At 39.4% G+C, this 19,360-nt stretch overlaps 1 pseudogene; it reads right to left on the bottom strand.

Moving 5' to 3' along the window:
* Positions 1–3,704: 3,704 nt before the first annotated feature.
* Positions 3,705–14,283, bottom strand: LOC123954930 (annotated as a pseudogene).
* Positions 14,284–19,360: the final 5,077 nt, after the last annotated feature.

The following is a 19,360-nucleotide window of genomic DNA, read 5'->3' on the forward strand; positions in this document are numbered from 1 at the left end:
TAGTGTGAGTGCTGGGAGACAGGGAAAGGCTGCTCATTTATATGGGACTTCTTTTTGGTGGAAAACACTCTAAAATCATATAACTGGTGGAAATGGACAACGCTGCTAATCCACTAAAAAATTAAATGTGCACTTTATGTGGGAGGATTTTATGATATGTGAATTATATCCTTCAAAATTGATTTAAAAAAACAATTCTTAGAGAATGAAATAAAATCAGGTGCAATAATGTTCACACTGATCCCGATTTTGGGGGGCATGGAAGGGGAACAGCTATTTCAAAACTTCTTCAATTTCTATGCATTCTCTTTTTCATTTAAGAGGCAAAACTGTAAAAGAGTTGTGAAACCAGAAGCAGGAGGAGTCAACTTCAAACTCCTTTAGTAAAGATGTTTGAGTTAAAGAAAAGTTACAAAATCATGGAATTTTAAACCTTGAATTCACCCTAAAGAATATTCCATCATAAAATGCAATGTCCTGGAATATGATTTAATTAGCTCTGCACTTTTGCATGCACACGCATGCACACACGCACACGCACACACATTTTGACTTCATTTTGTCTGTGCAAGCACCAGGCAAGACCCAGCCAGCCATTTCCAAGTCCTGACATAGGTGTGGAAATTGGCTTTTTCTATCATTGTGAAGATGTATCTTGGCTGTCAAAGAACCAACCATTATTCATTTTAACCTGCCTGAAACTTAAAATCATTTGAGTTTGCAAACTGAATGTGCTCTAATTCCCTTCCGAGTCAAATGAGGAAAGTCAGCCAGTGTGTTTGAGACTGACCTAAGACGAAACAGCTAAAAACCAAACTCCAGTCTACAGGTTTAATTTTCCTTGCTCTTCCTCCTGAATTTTATTACATTAACTTGTCATTTTCGACCTCTAACGTGTTGTAATAATACCCTCCTTTGGAGTGTGCTTCCACTGAAAACTTTTTGGAACTGTGAAAAAGGAATTATTTATCATGATGGCTCACTCATTAATGTCACATTTTGTTGATACCTGATGTTGTTGAAGCTACTCTTAGACAACATCCAGTGTCTTGCCACTCAAGAAAAATAGCCACCAATCCACACAATTCCTTTCAGAAAACTCTTTTCCTAAGAAGTGTGATAATTGTATTTCCCACTGCCCATATTCTTTTATGTATTCTATCTTATGCTTAGGAATTTAGAAAACACGTACATAAACAAAACAAAACAAACCACACACACACACACACACACATATATATATATGTACACACACATATATATAAAATATAAATATTTAAAAACCCTCTGAGATAAAACTCTGCTTTAGCTAGTAACCTTGGATTGGACAATTCTGCTAATAGTTTGTTACATGACTATGTGGCAATCAAAGGAGACAGTAAGATACCCAAGCTCTTCAAGCTGTGATGGATCCCTACTTTTCCCCAATTTAACAAGGATCCTCCGTGCCAACAGGACAACCCATTCTGCTGGCATGAGCCTTGCCTCCCTCCTTGACTCATGGGTCCTAATGACAAACGCCCCTTGAACTCACAATCTGACTTGCCCCCTTGCCTTCAAACAACCCACGTGAATGAGAGTCAGGCATGTAAGATACAATGTAACTAAACAATGAGATCCGTTAAATATGAATTTGGAATATGAATATAAAGATATTTGAATGTGAAACTGAACAGAAGTTTATCTAGATAAAGATAAAGAATTGATGACCTGGCTTTGGTCCACAATTCTTCTTATTGGAAAGAAGACAGATGGTGGAAAAAAAAAAAAAGACAGATGGTGATTTATGAAGTAGTATTTGATGTGCCACACAACTTACAAATCATGTTCTATTTAATCTTCACATTAAAGTTTGAGGGAAGCGTTGCTCCATCTGTGAACCAGATGAAGACTTAGAGAATCGAGAAGTTGTAATAATGTATTGAGATTATATAATTTGTGAGATATAGAATTACATTTTAAGATATACCTGATATGTCATTTCTATAATAGCAAATTATTCTCCTAGAGTTCTTCAAACTTAGAGAAATACGTAGAAATTCAGTTGAGATCATCCCACAGTAATTTATTGAGGACAGATGATAATACAGATCTTTTGGGAATTGAAAAGATTGTTAAAGGAAAGAAAATTGGTAAACTGTATTTTTTTTTCCTGAAACAAAATGCTTTTCTTGCCATCAGAGCTAGGCATAGGTTTCAAAAGCAAGTGTATTATTGTCTGTCTCTGCTTCTCAGAGAAGCATGAAAGCCTTCCAAAATTTAAGGCAAAATATCAGAAAACCTGATGTTATAAGATGTCTTGGCTCCAAGGTTTTGTTACTGCCATTTTTATGCAATTCATGTGTTGACCTTGCTGCTTCCATATTTATGACAAGCATACAAACCTTTAATCAAAATTATCTCAGATTTGAGTCTCATTAAAATATTCACCTAATTAATACTGTCTTCCTTGATGCTATACATAAAATCTTTCCAGTTTTAAACTTTTTTTCACTAAATGTATTTTCAGTGGTTCCAATTCCTTAATTAATACTTCAGGAAAAAACTTGATTTACTGTTCAAAGTTTACTAAGTCTGTCTTATGTCAATGTGTATTTTGTTTTGCACACAGTTGTTAACTAAATGCAACTAACCAAGATCTTAAACATTACAACTTTGTCAAAAATATTTTTGTTATCTGTCCATATTTTACCAAATAAAACTTCTTACCATGTCAAGTTTTACCTGCTGTCAATATGTTTGTGCAGATTCTTTCTACCAAGTGTGTTTTTTGGTATTTTATTATTGCTGTTTTCAGTACTTCCAAGCTATATGATTCTTCAAAAATATTTTTACTTATAACTATCAGTTTGGGGGTTTGTTGATTTCTTTGATCATAATATTTACTAAGAAATGGATAAAAGTTTTGGATGTAATTATCATCATGTTTTCATGATAGACATTTTGAAAGTTCAAAAAATGATTATCATTTGGCTTAATAAGAGAAAAATATTCCAGGATTCATTTGAGAAAAAAAAATTCTTATAGCTTTAGTAATTACAAAATAAGAATGCTAATTTCAAGAAATATTACAAACACCAGAATCATTTGGTCTATTGTGAAAGACTAATCATTCAGTTAAATAAAATAATAGATATTAATTTCACTTAACCTTAGTAGAGATATAAATCCTATATATTATTTCTAAATCATGTATTTTTTATTATGGCCAAATATACATGACACATACCATTTTACCATTTACTATAACAGCTGCCATTTTAACCATTTTGTAAAAAGTAGACTCCACACTCAGCATAGAGCCCAACACAGGACTTGAACTCACAGCCCTGAGATCAAGACCTGAACTGAGCTCAAGAGTTGGGCACTTAACTGACTGAGCCATCCAGACATGCTGTTAACCATTTTTAACTGTACAATTTAGAAGCATTAACTTTTATAATGTTAATCATCATGACCCATTTCCAGAACTTTCTCTTCATTCAGGACATTCTACACCCATTAAGCAGCAACTCGCCATTTCCCCCTTCCCTCAGCCCCAGGTAACCTTTTTGCCGCTTTTTGTCTCTATGCACTTAATTATTCTGGGTACATCCCATAATCAGATTCATATAATATTTGTTCCTTTGTGTTTGGCTCATTACACTTAGCGTAATATTTTTGAGGTTCACATAAAGAGCATGTGTCAAGATTTTTTTCTTTTCTTTTTTTTGGTGCCAATTTTAAATACAGTTTTATTTAAGACATTGCATTTTCCACTTAACAATACAGTGCTTATAAAGTGCAATGTTTATTTCCTTTCCCTGTGCACATATTCCATATTCAAGTATCAAGAATGCCCAGTTTTTTTGCTATAGCAGCTCAACGTTACAACTGCCATGGAATTTGCTACAAATTTGGGTCCTTTGAATATTGTGTGTGGAACAATTCTCAACCTATTTATTCTCAGGTTGGTTTAGTCAACCTCTTCAATGGTGGGCCCAGAGGAGGCACCACCAGGGGGAGGAGCTCCACCACTAGGGAAGCCTCCAGGCATTCCTCCTGGCATGCCTCCTGCACTCTGGTACAGCTTGGTGACGATGGGGTTGCAGACTTTCTCCAACTCTTTCTGCTGGTGTTCAAATTCTTCCTTTTCTGCAGTCTGGTTCTTATCAAGCCAGTTGATGATCTCATTGCACTTGTCAAGAATCTTCTGTTTGTCTTCATCATTTATCTTGCCCTGAAGTTTTTCATCTTCAACAGTTGCTTTCATGTTGAATACGTAAGACTCAAGTGAATTCTTGGAAGACACCTTGTCCCGCTGTTTCTCATCTTCAGCTTTGTACTTCTCAGATTCCTGGACCATGCATGCACTCAATATCTTCCTTGCTCAAGCAGCCCTTGTCATTAGTGATGGTAATCTTGTTCTCTTTTCCTGTGCTCTTATCCATGGCAGAGACATTGAGAATAACATTAGCATCAATATCAAAAGTGACCTCAATCTGAGGGACACCACGAGGGGCAGGAGGTATGCCTGTGAGTTCGAACTTTCCAAGTAAGTTGTTGTCCTTGGTCATGGCATGCTCACCTTCATACACCTGAATAAGCACACCAGGCTGGTTGTCGGAGTACGTAGTGAAGGTCTGTGTCTGTTTGGTAGGAATGGTAGTATTACGCTTGATGAGAACAGTCATGACTCCTCCAGCAGTTTCAATGCCTAAAGAAAGTAGAGTGACATCTAACAGCAGCAAATCTTGAATATTTTCAGATTTGTCTCCAGAAAGGATGGCTGCCTGGACAGCTGCACCATAAGCAAGAGCCTCATCAGGATTGATGCTCTTATTCAGTTCTTTTCCACTGAAGAAATCTTGGAGAAGTTTCTGGATCTTGGGGATAGGCATAGAACCACCCACCAGGACAATATCGTGGATCTGAGACCTGTCTAACTTGGCATCCCGAAGGGCTTTCTCTACAGAGTCCAGGGTGCCACGGAACAGGTCAGCATTTAATTCTTCAAACCAGGCATGAGTGATAGAGGTATAGAAGTCAATTCCTTCATGCAGAGAATCAATCTCAATACTGGCCTGGGTGCTGGAAGAAAGTGTACGCTTAGCACGTTCACAAGCAGTACAGAGACGACGAACTGCCCTCTTGTTTTCACTGATATCTTTCTTATGTTTGCGCTTGAACTCTGCAATAAAATGGTTGACCATTCGGTTGTCAAAGTCTTCTCCACCTAAGTGGGTGTCTCCAGCTATGGACTTAACCTCAAATATACCATCTTCAATAGTAAGGATTGACACATCAAAAGTGCCACCTCCTAAGTCAAAGATCAGCACATTCCTTTCAGCTCCAACTTTTTTGTCTAAGCCATAAGCAATAGCAGCAGCAGTTGGCTCATTGATGATTCTAAGTACATTGAGACCAGCAATAGTTCCAGCATCTTTGGTGGCCTGACGCTGAGAATCACTGAAGTATGCAGGTACTGTGACAACTGCATTGGTAACCGTCTTCCCAAGATAAGCCTCTGCGATTTCCTTCATTTTTGTCAAAACCATATCCATATCCAGAGGAAGATACTTCCTCTGGATAAAAGCTTTTTGTCTCTCCCTTGTATTCTACTTGGACCTTGGGCCTGCCAGCATCATTCACCACCATGAAAGACCAGTGCTTCATATCAGACTGGACAACAGCATCATCAAATCTCCATCCAATCGGGCGTTTGGCGTCAAAAACTGTGTTGGTGGGGTTCATCGCAACTTGGTTCTTCGCAGCATCACCGATCAATCATTCGGTGTCCATGAAGGCGACATAACTTGGGGTGGTCCGGTTTCCCTGATCATTGGCAATTATTTCCACTTTCCCGTGCTGGAAGACACCCACGCAGGAGTAGGTGGTGCCAAGATTAATGCCAACTGCAGGTCCCTTAGACATGGTTGCTTCTGTTGGGGCCTGGCTGGGGTGGAGAACAACACAGTAATCCTAAGATCTAGCCCCGTGTTCAATGAGCAAGACTTTTTTTCTTTTTTAAGACTGAATAATATTCCATTGTATGCAGACACCATATTTGTTCATGCATTCCTCTGTTGATGGACACTTGTGCTGTTTTCAGCTCTTGGCTACTGTGATTAATAATACTGCTGTGAATGTTGGTGTACAAGTATCTGTCTGAGTCATTGCTCTCAGTTTGGGGAGGGGGATGGTGAATACCTGGAAGTGAAATTGATAGATCTTATCATCCAGCTTTTTGAGGAACTAACAATTTCACACAGCAGCTGTGCCATTTGAAAGTGCATATGGATTTCTGGTCCTCCATGTCCTTACCGAAGCTTGTTGTCTTCAGCTTTTTTGAGAATAGCCACCCCACTGAGTGTGAAGTGGTATCTCATAGGGCTTTGCCTTGCATTTCTCCAATAATGAGTAATTTACACCTTTTTCATGTGTTTTTTGGCTATTTGTGTATCTTCATTGGTGAAGTGTCTGTTCAAGTCCTTGCCCATTTTTTTTTTTTAATTGGGGCTCTTCGTTTTTTTATTCTTGAGTTGTAGTATTTGTATATTCTGGATATTAACCCCTTATCAAATATATCATTTGAAAATATTTTCTTCCATTCTATGCTATTTTTCCCACTCTTGCTAATGTCTTTGATGCACAAAGTTTTTAAATTTGATGAGGTCAAATTAATTTTCTCTTCTTGCCCATGGCTTTGGTGTCCTCCTCAATGAAGTACCAAATCCAATGTCATGAAGACTTTTCCCTACGTTTTCCTTTATGACTTTTATAATGTTAGCCTTTACATGTAGGCCTCTGATACATTCCAAACCAATATCTGTATATGGTATTAGGTCAGAACCCAACCTCTTCCTTTACCATGTAGGTATCCAGTTTTCCCAGGACCATTTGCTCAAAAGATTGTTTTCTTCCCTATTGAATGGTTTTGGCGCCTTGCTAAAAATAATTTCACAATACATGTATGAGTTTATTTCTGGGCTCTCTAGTCCATTCATTTGTACTTCCATCTTTATTCCAATACCATGTTCCTGTGATTACTGAAGGTGTAGAATACATTTCAAAATCAGGAAATGGGAGTCCTCCAGTTTTGTTCTTCTTTTCCAGGATGTTTTGGCATTTCAGGTTTCCTTGATTTTTAGCAAAGTGACTTTTGTATTTGCTCATGTGTTTACCTTTACCAGAGATCTTTATATCTTCCTATGGGTTCTACTTGCTGTCTAAAGTTGTTTTATTTCCGTCTGAAGGATATACTATTTTTTGTGGTGAGGTCTGTGGTCAGGAATTTTATCAGATTTTGTTTACCTGGAAGTGTCTAATTTCTTTAATTGTTCCCTCAAAAATGAAGGACAATTTTGCTGATTATAAAATTCTCAGTTGACAGCATTCTTCTCTCAGCTCTCTGAACATATCATCCCATAGCCTTCAGATCTCCAAGGTTTCTTGTATGAAATTGCCTGGCAATCTTCCTGAGGATCCCTTGCATATGATCACTCATTTCTCTCTTGCTGCTTTCAAGATCCTCTCTTAGCCTTTGTTTTTTTTTTTTGATAACTTCATTAGTGTGATTCAGTGTGACTATCTTTGGGTTTATTCAACATGGAGTTTGTTGAACTTCTTAGGCTTACATTATTTATGTCTTTAATCCAATTTGGAAAAACTTCTACATCATTTCTTCAAACGCTCTTTCTATCCCTTTATCTCTCGTCTTTTCCTAGGACTCCCATAATTCTTACGCTGGCTTGGTTGGGACTGTCCCATACCTCACTGATTCTCTGTTTATTTTTCTGTTTTATTTTTCACCCTACTGAAAGTTTAAGGTGCTCTCAGATCCTTTCTGAGCATACATCTTTTCTGGGCATGGACATGGTTTTCTCATTTCTCCCCTTATATGTGGATGCTTTTGAATATCCTGATTTCCAAAAGAGTCACATCCCAGCTTCTCTGGACCTTAGATGGTCTATTCTATATCTCTACTTGTAATCTCTTGCTCCAGGCATCTGTGAGTATAGCTCTCCTAGCTTTTACAAACAGTTCCCATTACTTTTCCTGCTTGTGTTCCAAGTTATGCAAGATGGGAATGAATGCCTTACATCAGCCTTTTGGGAATTTTCAGATTACAGAAGATGTATAAAATAACTTGGAAAAAAAAAGTCTGTTCCTCTAATTTAAGGGGAAAACTGGGAACCAGGTTGCTACCAGCTTAAGACTGAGACTATTACCAGGTCAGGAAGGGGATGGGGTTAAGATGACTATTGCTTGGTTTCTACAAACTTTTACTGTTTTCAAAACTCTTACAAATTGATTCATACAGCTTCTGATGTGAGTGTGTGTGTGTGTGTGTGTGTGTGTGTGTGTGTGTGTGTGTGTTATATGTGGAAATCAGTCCTTGGGATTTTCTACTTTGCCATTTTGCTGATATCATTGCTATATTTTTTAAAACCTAAGAAATGTTTACAGATAAAATATCTCTTTGAATATTTTTTCTGCCCCATTTTAATTCCCTTCTATTTGGACTCTAACTGCACATATACTGGGAACTTTGGGTAAGTCCCACGTGTCTCTCCTGTTCTTTTCTATTCTTGGTTTTCTCTGTGTTATACTGTGGGCATTTTCTATTGACCAGTTCAATAATCTTATTCTATCCAATCCATTCTTAAACCTATCCATCCTGTTCTTAATTTCACATACATATTTTTCAGTTATAAGCTATGGATTTTGCTTTTATATAATGTCTAATTCTCTGGTAAAAATTCTCATTCATTTTTGTGTCTATTTTTCTCTTTTTTTCTTCAGCATATTAATCACAATTACTGCAAGGTCTGCTAAGGTTATTTTCTGGATTATCTGTCAGACTTGTTTCTAAGAGTTTTATTATCCTGTTTGTTTATTTCTTGTTGGTTTTAGCCATACTGTATTACCTCCTTGCATATCTTGTAATTTTTAACTGTATGCAACATATTTCAGACAAAAGAACCTTTGAGGGTCCAGATGGTATCTTCCATCACTTGTCCCTCTCTCCCATTAGGCAAAAACAGTAAGTGGTTGGTAACATCCATCTAATCACTAAATTTCAGTTTAGGTAAGTTTTAGTTTCCCTCTCCTTCATCCTTCCTTTTCAGGTGGGGCCCTCAATAGCTTCTAACTGAAAGATTCATAGGTCTTCCAACAACATAGCCTTAAAGTGGATATTCTAGAATTAAAAAGTACAATATCTAAAATTAAAACACAGAAGGTGAGTTTAAGAGACCCACTTTTGTCCTCTAAAGATTTTCAGCTCAGTCTTTAGTCTATCAGCCAACAGCTTCAACATTTGACAAGTGGAATTCCATCTGATTTTAGATGAGATATAGAGAGAGCTAGAAAGAGCATCACTCCCATCCTTAAAATAAGAAAAAAGCTATAAAGCTGAAAGTTGACTAATTTCTATGAGACCGTGAAAGAACAGAAGTCACAGCTACAGAGACAGGTGCCTGCAGGAAGAACGGCCCCAGAGCATTTGCTTCCCTGAGACACAAGTGGCCAAATGTCATATAAACAAATAGAAATATCAAACAAGAAAAATTTTTAACAAGTTGTTGAAGCATGGACATTACTGAGAGTGTGAAGCCCCTGGGGACCACTACCGTAAAGGAGGGATTTCACCCTCTTGCAGGTATTTCCTCTAGGAACCCCACCTAACAACTGCAGGGAAGATGAGGAGAATGCTAAGAAAGGTAATGGCTGAGGAAGAAGCAGCCTTGGCCAACACTCCACCCAGACCCATCCCTCCTTATTTTCCCTACAACACAAAGGCCTTAGCCTACAGAAGAAAGATGAATTAAATCATAGTCTGGGTCCTGGGAAAAGGAAATGGAGACCACCACCGAAATTCTACCTTCCCCGATATCTTTCCAAGTGGATAAGAGCCTCAACCTGCAGAGGTCAGAGTGGCAAATCCACAGGCTGTGGATGCATAATGGAAACCCATTCAAGATGAAGGAGGGAAAAATAAAGCTCTATTTCTGGAAGAAGGGCAGGAACAATGGTGACATCCATATTCTTAAGACCAAGGTTCAATCTCTTAAAAAAGAAAAAAAAATCCTTAAAAAAAGTAATTGCCTGAAGCTGAGGTTTAATTAGAAAATCAGAGAATTCTCTGAAAAACAACCTGAGGGTTTTGAAGGGTCAGGGGTGGGAGGTTGGGGGAACAGGTGGTGGGTAATGGGGAGGGCACGTTTTGCATGGAGCACTGGGTGTTGTGCAAAAAGAATGAATACTGTTACGCTGAAAAAATAAATAAAATGGAAAAAAAAAAAAAGAAAATCAGAGAATTTCACCATCACCCAAATTTCATCCCCAGCAGCATGCTAACTAGCCCAGAGTAAAATTATCAATGGATATAACAGAATGCACAGTAGTATTGGTCTTTTGGGAAGTTCAAATTAAAAACATGATGAGATACCACAATCAGCACTGCTAAAACAAAAACAATAAATGTTTTATGTGAGCCTTTAAGATTGCCATTCACTGTTGACAAAGAATGTAAACAGCCAAGATGTCCTTGAGCAGATGAAAGGATAAACACACTGTATACCTGTGTACTGGGCTGCTACTCAGAAAAAAGACACGGTGAGCTGCTGAGTCACAAAACAGCATGGCTGACATCTACATGCATTTTGTTAAGTGTTAAAATCTCTCCCAATTTTTCTGTCCCCCAGCAGACGCTCTCTGGTAAAAACACAGAATATGTTCGAATAAAACACAGCTGTACTCCTCAGTATCAAATCATCACTCTCTCCAGAACTTCCTCAGGTCTCCTTCATCTCACCTTAATTAGGCCGGGGGACTTGGGGATGCCTGGCTTCCTAAGGATTGTGAGGTTAGTGGACATTTTACTGCCTTTCGGGAGATTTTGGAATATGCCTTTTCCTGTCTGGTGTAGAAATCAGCAAACGCTTTCTGGGGTCCCCTATACTCTCCAATTTTATGATTCCAGCTCATATGACTACTAAAATTTTTGTTAGTTTTCTTTTCTTTCTGACAACAGGGGAAATAACAACTGCTTGTTATTAGTTCTTTCCCAAAATTTGCCATCCTTAAAATTTTAGCTCATTCAGTACTGCTGTTTCTACCTGTATCTCATGCCTTCAAACATGTAACTTTTTATGGTTTATTCTACTTTTCCTAGTTGTGATTAGTGAAGGTCTGCCATGAGTAACTCTCTCACCCAGGAACATACATTTCTATCCTAATTATTTTCAAGAAAAGCTAAATTTCAAATCAAAACACAATCTGTATTTTGATTACAATATTAAGTGTCTACATTTTTCCAGTGATTTGTAGCTATGATTTCTTTTTACAGATTTATATTATTAGAGAGAGAGAAAGTGTGTGCCCAAGCAGGAGGAGGGGCAGAGGGAGAGGGAGAGACAGAATCATTACGGAGACTCCATGCTGAGCACAGAGGCCCAGGCAGGTCTCCATCCCAGGACAATGAGACTATGACCTGAGCCAAAATCAAGAGTCAGATGCTCTACCAACTGAGCCACCCAGGTGTCCCTGTAGCTATGAATTTTCTTTTAATAACTAAGGAAATTCTCCCTCATTCTCAAATATTTCTAAGGTTATGCTTAATTTTGACTGTTCCTTATTAAAATAGGTCTCTTATGCCTTATCTCCTTGGCCTCCCATGTTTCTCTCACATTGCAGAACTTCTGTCCTGGGCACAGGCAGGAGGAGAGTTTGAGAGTGCCATAACCAACTCCTCCTGATCGTGATTTCAACACCATTGCCCTACCACACCCCTTGGGGTCTTTTCAGCCTAAACTTATGGTTTTATAAGTAAATTATTATTACATTCCTATGACTTGTGTACCACAAAAGCCAGCTTCTTTCATTTTCTTAGAAATACATAGAAATTTTAAAATGTGAAAAGAACTCCAAATTTATTGAGTTTTCTGTTTGTATTATTTTACTAGAGTAAGTTAAATGCACCATGGGTAACATCTAGGAAAAGTTATGTATTCAAAGTAGCAAGTTATATGCATGTTCATGGCTATACATGAAAAAGCAGATTGCACAAAATGCATACTGAAATGTAAAGAAAATTATTTTTTAAAAATTAATAATAACATTTTTGAAAAGTTGGTTATTTGGCACTATAGTGCCTTAGAATCATCAATCCATTCATTCATACAATTATTTATCGAATGCTTTATTCAGAACCTCACTTGATACCGTACTGTTCAGAGGACCCAATTAATGGAGATTATAGTTGGTGGAAAAAGTGATTAGCAGCCATTTATTAATGAATTTTGAAAATAGCATAGAGTTCCCTGAACTAGTTAAAGAATCCAAAATTGGGGAGCAGCAGAGTAACTCAGTCGGTTGTGTCTGACCCTTGATCTCAGCTCAGGTCTTGACCTCAGGGTGGTGAGTTCAAACCGCATCTTGGGCTCCACTGGGTGTGGAGTCTGCTTAAAAAGAAAAAAAGAATTAAAAATTGGACTATCTGACTCAGGAAAAAAAAAGAGGATATTAAAAATGTAATATGAGTGGCTCACATCTCGAATTATTTCTATTAAAGTCTAGCGAAAATAAGCCAAAAACAGTTTATCTACTTAATGTATCATAGACATCGATTAACAAACAACTGCTCGGTGAAAAACCAATATAAAGGGGCGCCTGGGTGGCTAAGTGGGTTAAAGCCTCGGCCTTCGGCTCAGGTCATGATCTCAGGGTCCTGGGATCGAGCCCTGCATTGGGCTCTCTGCTCAGCAGGGAGCCTGCTTCCCCCTCTCTCTCTCTACCTACCTCTCTGCCTATTTGTGATCTCTGTCTGTCAAATAAATAAATAAAATCTTAAAAAAAGAAAAGAAAATATAAATAACGAGAAGGGGATCAATAATGCCGATTATCTTCTCGATCCTCAAATATTTTTCATGCTATGAAGTACAGAAAAAAATGTCCTTGATTTACTGTAAGAAAGATGGTAAAACCTTGAGCAAAGGGGAGCACGATGTCTCTCGTGCTCCTCACTTGAACCTGCGGCAGGTGCCAGGTGCCTGTGCACCGGGATGGTCCGGCTGAAAAGAGAGCACTGGCTGCAGGCTCTAGGGAGCCGAGTCAGTCTCCGCTGCAGCAAGTGGCGCAGGAGGTGGGCTGTATCCCCATGGAGCAGTCGGTACGGACTAGTTCCCTTACCCTCTGTGCTCTCATGTGACACTAGCACCCCTGCTGTCGCTGTTCCTGGACCAGAACCGCCTGTGGGCCTGTCCCCTGCGCAGGGCGCTGGCAGTCTCTCCCCACCGACAAGTAAGACATACTCAGGTCAGGCCAAGAATGTTGACTCGGGGAAACCTACCAAGTGGGATCTGGAATCCAAAGAAGGGGTCCAAGTTTCAGTCCTGCAAGTGCCGGTCGCTGGTACCTTGGCCACGGTGGAGTCTGGGACCTGTAAACTGTTACATGGCAAACACTGAAAGGTGCGCCCCATTCAGTCCCAGGTGGGGACCTGGTCCCTTCCGTCTGATTTGGCTTTTTGCTAAAAGATCAAGAACTCTGAAGTAATATGGAATTTCCTCGTCTATAATTTTTAAAACTTTGTTTCTGATTCTAAAAGTTCTTCATGGTTATAGGAAAATATTTGGGAAATACAAAAAGAGTTAGGCAGAAACATATGCCCTTCAAAATCCCGACTTCGGTAAATGAGGAGTTAAAGTCTTAGTACTTTTACTTCCAAAGTGCTTCAAGTTCATTTCCTTACCATTTTAGTGCAGCTTTCTATATTGGACATACTTGTAATTAACACCACCGAAGTCTGAATGTGACAGCATTGAGAAATGGGAATGGGGATTCAACTCTGTTCAGGCAAGCCTCTGTGCTAGCTGAAGGAACTAAGGGGGTGCCCAGGAGACCATCTGCCCCCACCCTCACTTGCCTGAGCATCTGGGTCAGCAACAGGCTCTTGGAGCACAGTGAGGATGCCTAGCTGTGTCCACAGTGAGCAGGAAAGTGTGTGGAGACCCCTCACACCTGCACTCCAGGGTCTCACACTCTGGGTTTCCCTGGGGAGGACGCTTTCTGCAACCCACCTGGAGTTCTCATCCCCCTGCCTCAGCCGCCTATTGAAGGGAACCCCACGGGTGGGCCACAGCACATTTTTCTAATTAGATGTCCGGACTGCTCCACAAATGTTGAGTCAACAAGCATAGTCTTAAAATTCCTCTTCATAAAAATTGAGGTCGTGACCACTGTGGTTCTGACCTGTGCCTGACAGAGTCCTTTCCTTTCCTATCTGCTTTCTCACCTCCACCACTGTTCCTGCCACTGACAGGGCTTCCCTCCCCCACGGATGTGCAGCTCCCTGTCCCAGGGGTGGCTCCCTCGTCCTGAAGGACCCCCTCTCAATCGTCAGCTAACATCCAAGGACACATCCAAGGACACTGTCTTAGAGGACACATTAAATTTAATATCTTTCTCTTAGAAGAAAACATAAAAATATATCTTCATGATTGGGGCAGGCAATGACTTCTTAGATACGACACACAAAAGAAGTGGAAAAAAATAGGTAAATTGGGCTTCATCAAAATTAAAAACCTTTGGGCTGCTATCAAATAATTAATATTATTAAATAAAGTAGAAACAAACCACAGAATGGGAGAAAATATTTACAAAGCATATATCTGATAAGAGACTTCTCTCCAGAATATGTAAAGATCTCATACAAGTCAATAATAAGATAACTAAACCAATGGTAAATGGGCAAAGGATGTGTATAGACCTCTCTCCAAGGAAAATATACAAATGGTAACAGGCACACACACACACAAATGTGCAAAATCATTAGTCATTAGGGAAATGCAAACCAAAACCATAATGAGATACCACTGGAGACACACTAGGATAGCTAAAATAAAGACAGAAGCAGGTGTTGGTGAGGGTATGAAGAGATGAGATCCCTCATACATTGTGGCAGGAATATAAAATGACACATCTGCTTCAGAAAACAGTTTGTTCCTCAGGATGTTAAACATAGATTTATCACAGGATCCAGCAGCTCCACAGGTAAACGTGTCCCCAAGAGGAGTGAGAACAGAGGTCCGCAGGAAAACCTGCATGCCAATGTTCACATCAGCATTGTCTATAAGGGCCCCAAAGTGAAACAACCCAGTGTCCATCAACTGCTGAAAGCATACAGAAAATACGGTATACTGTCCAATGAAATATTCAGTGTAAGAAGTACTGATGTATCCTACCACGTGGGTGGGCCCTGGAAAATACTATGCCAAGCGAGAGAATCCAGTCAAAAAAAGACTGTATGTTCTATGATTCCACTTGCACCGAGTTTCCAGAAGAAGAAAATGTCTAGAGACAGAAAGTGTGCTACTAATATTACTAATTAGTAATAGTGAGCACAGGACGGGAGGAAGCATAGAGGATATGGTGTACCTGCCAGCGAGTATAAATTTCCTCGGGAAAGGAATGAGAATGTTCTCAAATTAGAGTGTCGTGGGGTTTCACACCCTGTAACTGTACTTGAAAAACACCGTGCACTTTAAATGGGTGAATTTTATGGTACGCAAATTTTATCTATTACAGTTTTAATTTGGCTTTTCCCACCAGAAACTAATATTTAGAAGAGCTGCCCTTTCCATCTGCTACTTTAGCAAATCAAGTCTCAAGACGTCTGTGGTCCTCAGGAACAATTCATTAAGGAATTACCACACCCTGCCCCAGCACTGTCAGCAATAAGTTATCTTTTAGAGAGCCATGGACTTATGGTTAAATCCATAAAAATTTAAGGAGATAAAATAAGAATAAAGGGAGATCAATAGTTCTACAATTATCCGCAGAGCTGCAGCATAATTATATTCCAGACATCTACACCCTTAATGGACTTCTGATAAGAAGCTATGGATTAATAGTCCACATTAACTTGGGCTGAGTTGCAGGAGAAAATCTGCATTTATAATAGTGTCACTTTTGCCTGTTTTGCAGAATTCTATTCTAGACTGAAGTGCACTATAAAAAGATACATCTGTAATCAACCACCATTGAGAAGAAACATGAAAGAAACGACCTCATTTACATAACAAGATCAATAACAAAAAATCAAAAGATATGACAAGAATTTTTTGAAGTAATGTACAAAGCCTACGTGAAGAAAACTTCTATTCAACACAAGGTAAGTCTTCTTCATTCTGTTTATTCAATTTCTTTTTAGTAATGATACCTAACGCTTTGAAATTTCAAGTGATATTTAATAATTTTAAAAAAGGATGTACAATTTCCATCTGTAACAAACATGACCTAAGTTAAGATGCACAGCTCTTAAAGTACATTTCAATAAATATATTTCCTTCCTGGACTGTCCACTGTGAGGGACTCACTGAACTTTAGACCCAAAGTGTATCAGAAGCAACAGTACAATTTAAAAGGCATGCATTACTTAGTAGATATGTTATGAAGACTATTTCTTTTCATCTCCGTAAGAGCTCTAAAAAGAAGACAGTATTTCCACTATGTGAGCAAGAAAGCTACTTCCAAGATTTGGAAGCTCTGCTCCCGGGCGATGAACTCAGATCTGCCTGATCCAAAGTCCCTATTCTTCCCACTTTCCACTGTCCGTTGGTGCATTAATCTAATAAATAGTACAGAAAATACGAAAGGGGAGTGCTTTGCTTCTAGGCTAGTTAGATCCTGGAGAAGATTTTCTGTTTTTATTGGATTCTTACTACTTAATCTCTCAGATCTGAATTATAAATGCAGACTTCTTATCTTCACTATGAAGTTATAGACAGAAGCGGCGGGGGTGGGAGGTTGGGGGAACCAGGTGGTGGGTAATAGGGAGGGCACGTATTGTATGGAGCACTGGGTGTGATGCCAAAACAATGAATACTGTTATGCTGAGAAAAATAAATAAATAAATCTGAAGTTATAGACAGTTTGTGAGCAAAATCAGTAATTCTCCATCGTATCTTTTGAAGTACCTAGAACTAAGATGACAAAAGAATTGACTTGACAGATGCACAGAGAAGTCTTTCAAGGAATATGGGTAGAAGGGAAAAGGAATCAATAATAATTTGACCAGGAAAATCTGTCTTAAACAACAGATTTTGTGTAGATATACTCAGTGTAATTGAAATGTCAATTATTCCTAAATTAATATATACATTTAAAGGGATCCCAGTTAAAACACCAACAGGTTTTGATCTCCCGTTTTTGTTTTAATGAGTGGTGAGGTCCTTTAGTCAAGCCAATTCCGAAGTTCCCATGGGGAAATAGACCCAAAAATTTTCACAAAACTCTGAACAGAGAGTGACATTGTCTACCAGGTAGTTAACATTTGCCCCCCTGTCCCATGTGCAAAATGCCTTCGTCCTATCCCAACGTCCCCCAAAGTCCTACCCCATTCCAGCATCACCTGTAAGTTCCAAATCTCATCCTCTAAATCATCCACATCAGGCAGGAGTATGACTCTGAGTAGAGGCCACACTCAGAAAGACTCCATCTGTGGACGTGTGAAGAGAGAAAATAGCTATCTTCTTCCAGAATAGCGTGGTGAGACAGGTACGGGATAGATATTCCCATTTCCATAGAGGGAAACTGAAAGGAATAGAGGGGTCACCAAGTGAGTCCAAACTCAGCAGAGCAAGTTCCATTAAGTCTTGGAAGATCCTCTGAGTCTTGGTTCCCTGTCCCCAGGGCTTTTGGGGGTGGCCCTGCTGGCCCGGCTTTGAGCCTCTCTGACCTCTGTCTCCATGTCCACATGTGTGTCTTTGGAGTCATTCTTCCTTGTTCCTGAAAGACAGCCTGTGTTTTCCCGCAGGTAGCTCTGGAAGCCCACTTCCTGCTTCTAGAATCTCATGGGTTTTGGACAGCCTCCTTTCATTTCTTCCTGTCTCTGTTCCTTCAGGAGAAGCTGGTGGTGTTTCTGCTGATACAACATTCCGTGAAACCATGCTGGTCTGTGGTGTACATCATGGCGCACCCATGCCGTTAGATCCCTCTGGCCAAACCCCATCTCTGTTCCTGGCTCTGCTGAGATGTTTGAGTGGATCCATGGGGCCCCACCTCATGTCTTCAGCAGAAGGTTGCCCAGCCTCATGCTTGGCCCTCTCTCCTGAGCGTACTTCATCAGCCATGGATGGCCTTGTTTTCCCACTCCCAACTGGGATTGGCTTGGGACTAACCCAGTCAAGCACTAGTCTGTCTTTGCTGAGCAACCCCTCCTCAATTTATCTCCCTCCTCACACATTGCTACGAGCTGTGTGGAGCCCTGCTTGGAAATCTCTTCAGTCATCCTTAGGATCTCCTCAGCTAAATCTCAGCTAAACCTCTCCATATTTGCCACTCGTAAATTGTTTTCCACCTAACAAAAGAACACAATACAGTTGAGTTTTCTGCAACTTTGCAACAAAGATGACCTTTTCTCCAATTTCAGATAACATGTTCCTCCTTTCCTTTTAAGACCTCACCAGAAGCACCTTTAACATTTGTATTTCTGCCAAGATTCTGGTCATCAACAACTCGATGTCCACAATGAGAAACTTTCTTTGCCGTGCTTCTTCCCGAGTTGTCACCAGAATACCCCTTAACATCCATTCTTCCTTCCCAGGTCTGAAGCCACTTTCCTCGGGCGCTGCCATAACAAATGGTCACAAACTTGGTGCCTGAACAGAAGTGTTAAGGTTTTGACAGGGTTAGGGCAGGCTGTTCCTTCTGGAGGCTCTGAGGCAATCATTTGCTCCACACTCTCTCCTGGTTTCTGGGGGCTGCCAGACATTTCTTGAACTGTTGATACATCGCTCCCATCTCTGCCCCTGTCTCCACATGGCATTCTCCTTTGTGGCAAATATTTTTTCCCATTTTTTGTTTTACATTCACTATTTAAAGTATACTTCTTACAGAGAGAAGGGTAGCAAAATACAACTGCTTTTTACAGCTAATTTGCAAATGGAAAGTGTTAATTAAAATTTGAGGCTCTCAAAGTTTCTAATTAGCCTGTAAAATTCATTCTGCTATTGGGGTTTGAGTTTTTATTTCTTTTCTTGGTTGTATCTCTAATTATAGACTGTAAGTTAAAGGTTTTTTTTTTATATTTCACAAGAACATTATAAAAGAAAACCACCAGAGTTTAAAAAATGTAAATGGCTTCCTAAGATTCAGTTGATGCAAATACTACTAGATAATTTGGTTTCACTGTGAAGTGAAAACTTCTAACAGAAATGGCTGAGCTTTTACTTTATGGATTGTAATTTAGGGAAAATAATCTCAAATATTGATAAGATTTAGCTAAGTCATGGGCATAATTCCATTGGTTGGTGATGATACACAATTTTCATATTTTTTTAATCCAAGTAGCACAAGAATATGGCAAAAAGTGTGG

This window comes from Meles meles, chromosome 13 (assembly GCF_922984935.1).
Source record: "Meles meles chromosome 13, mMelMel3.1 paternal haplotype, whole genome shotgun sequence".
Lineage (NCBI taxonomy): Eukaryota > Metazoa > Chordata > Mammalia > Carnivora > Mustelidae > Meles > Meles meles.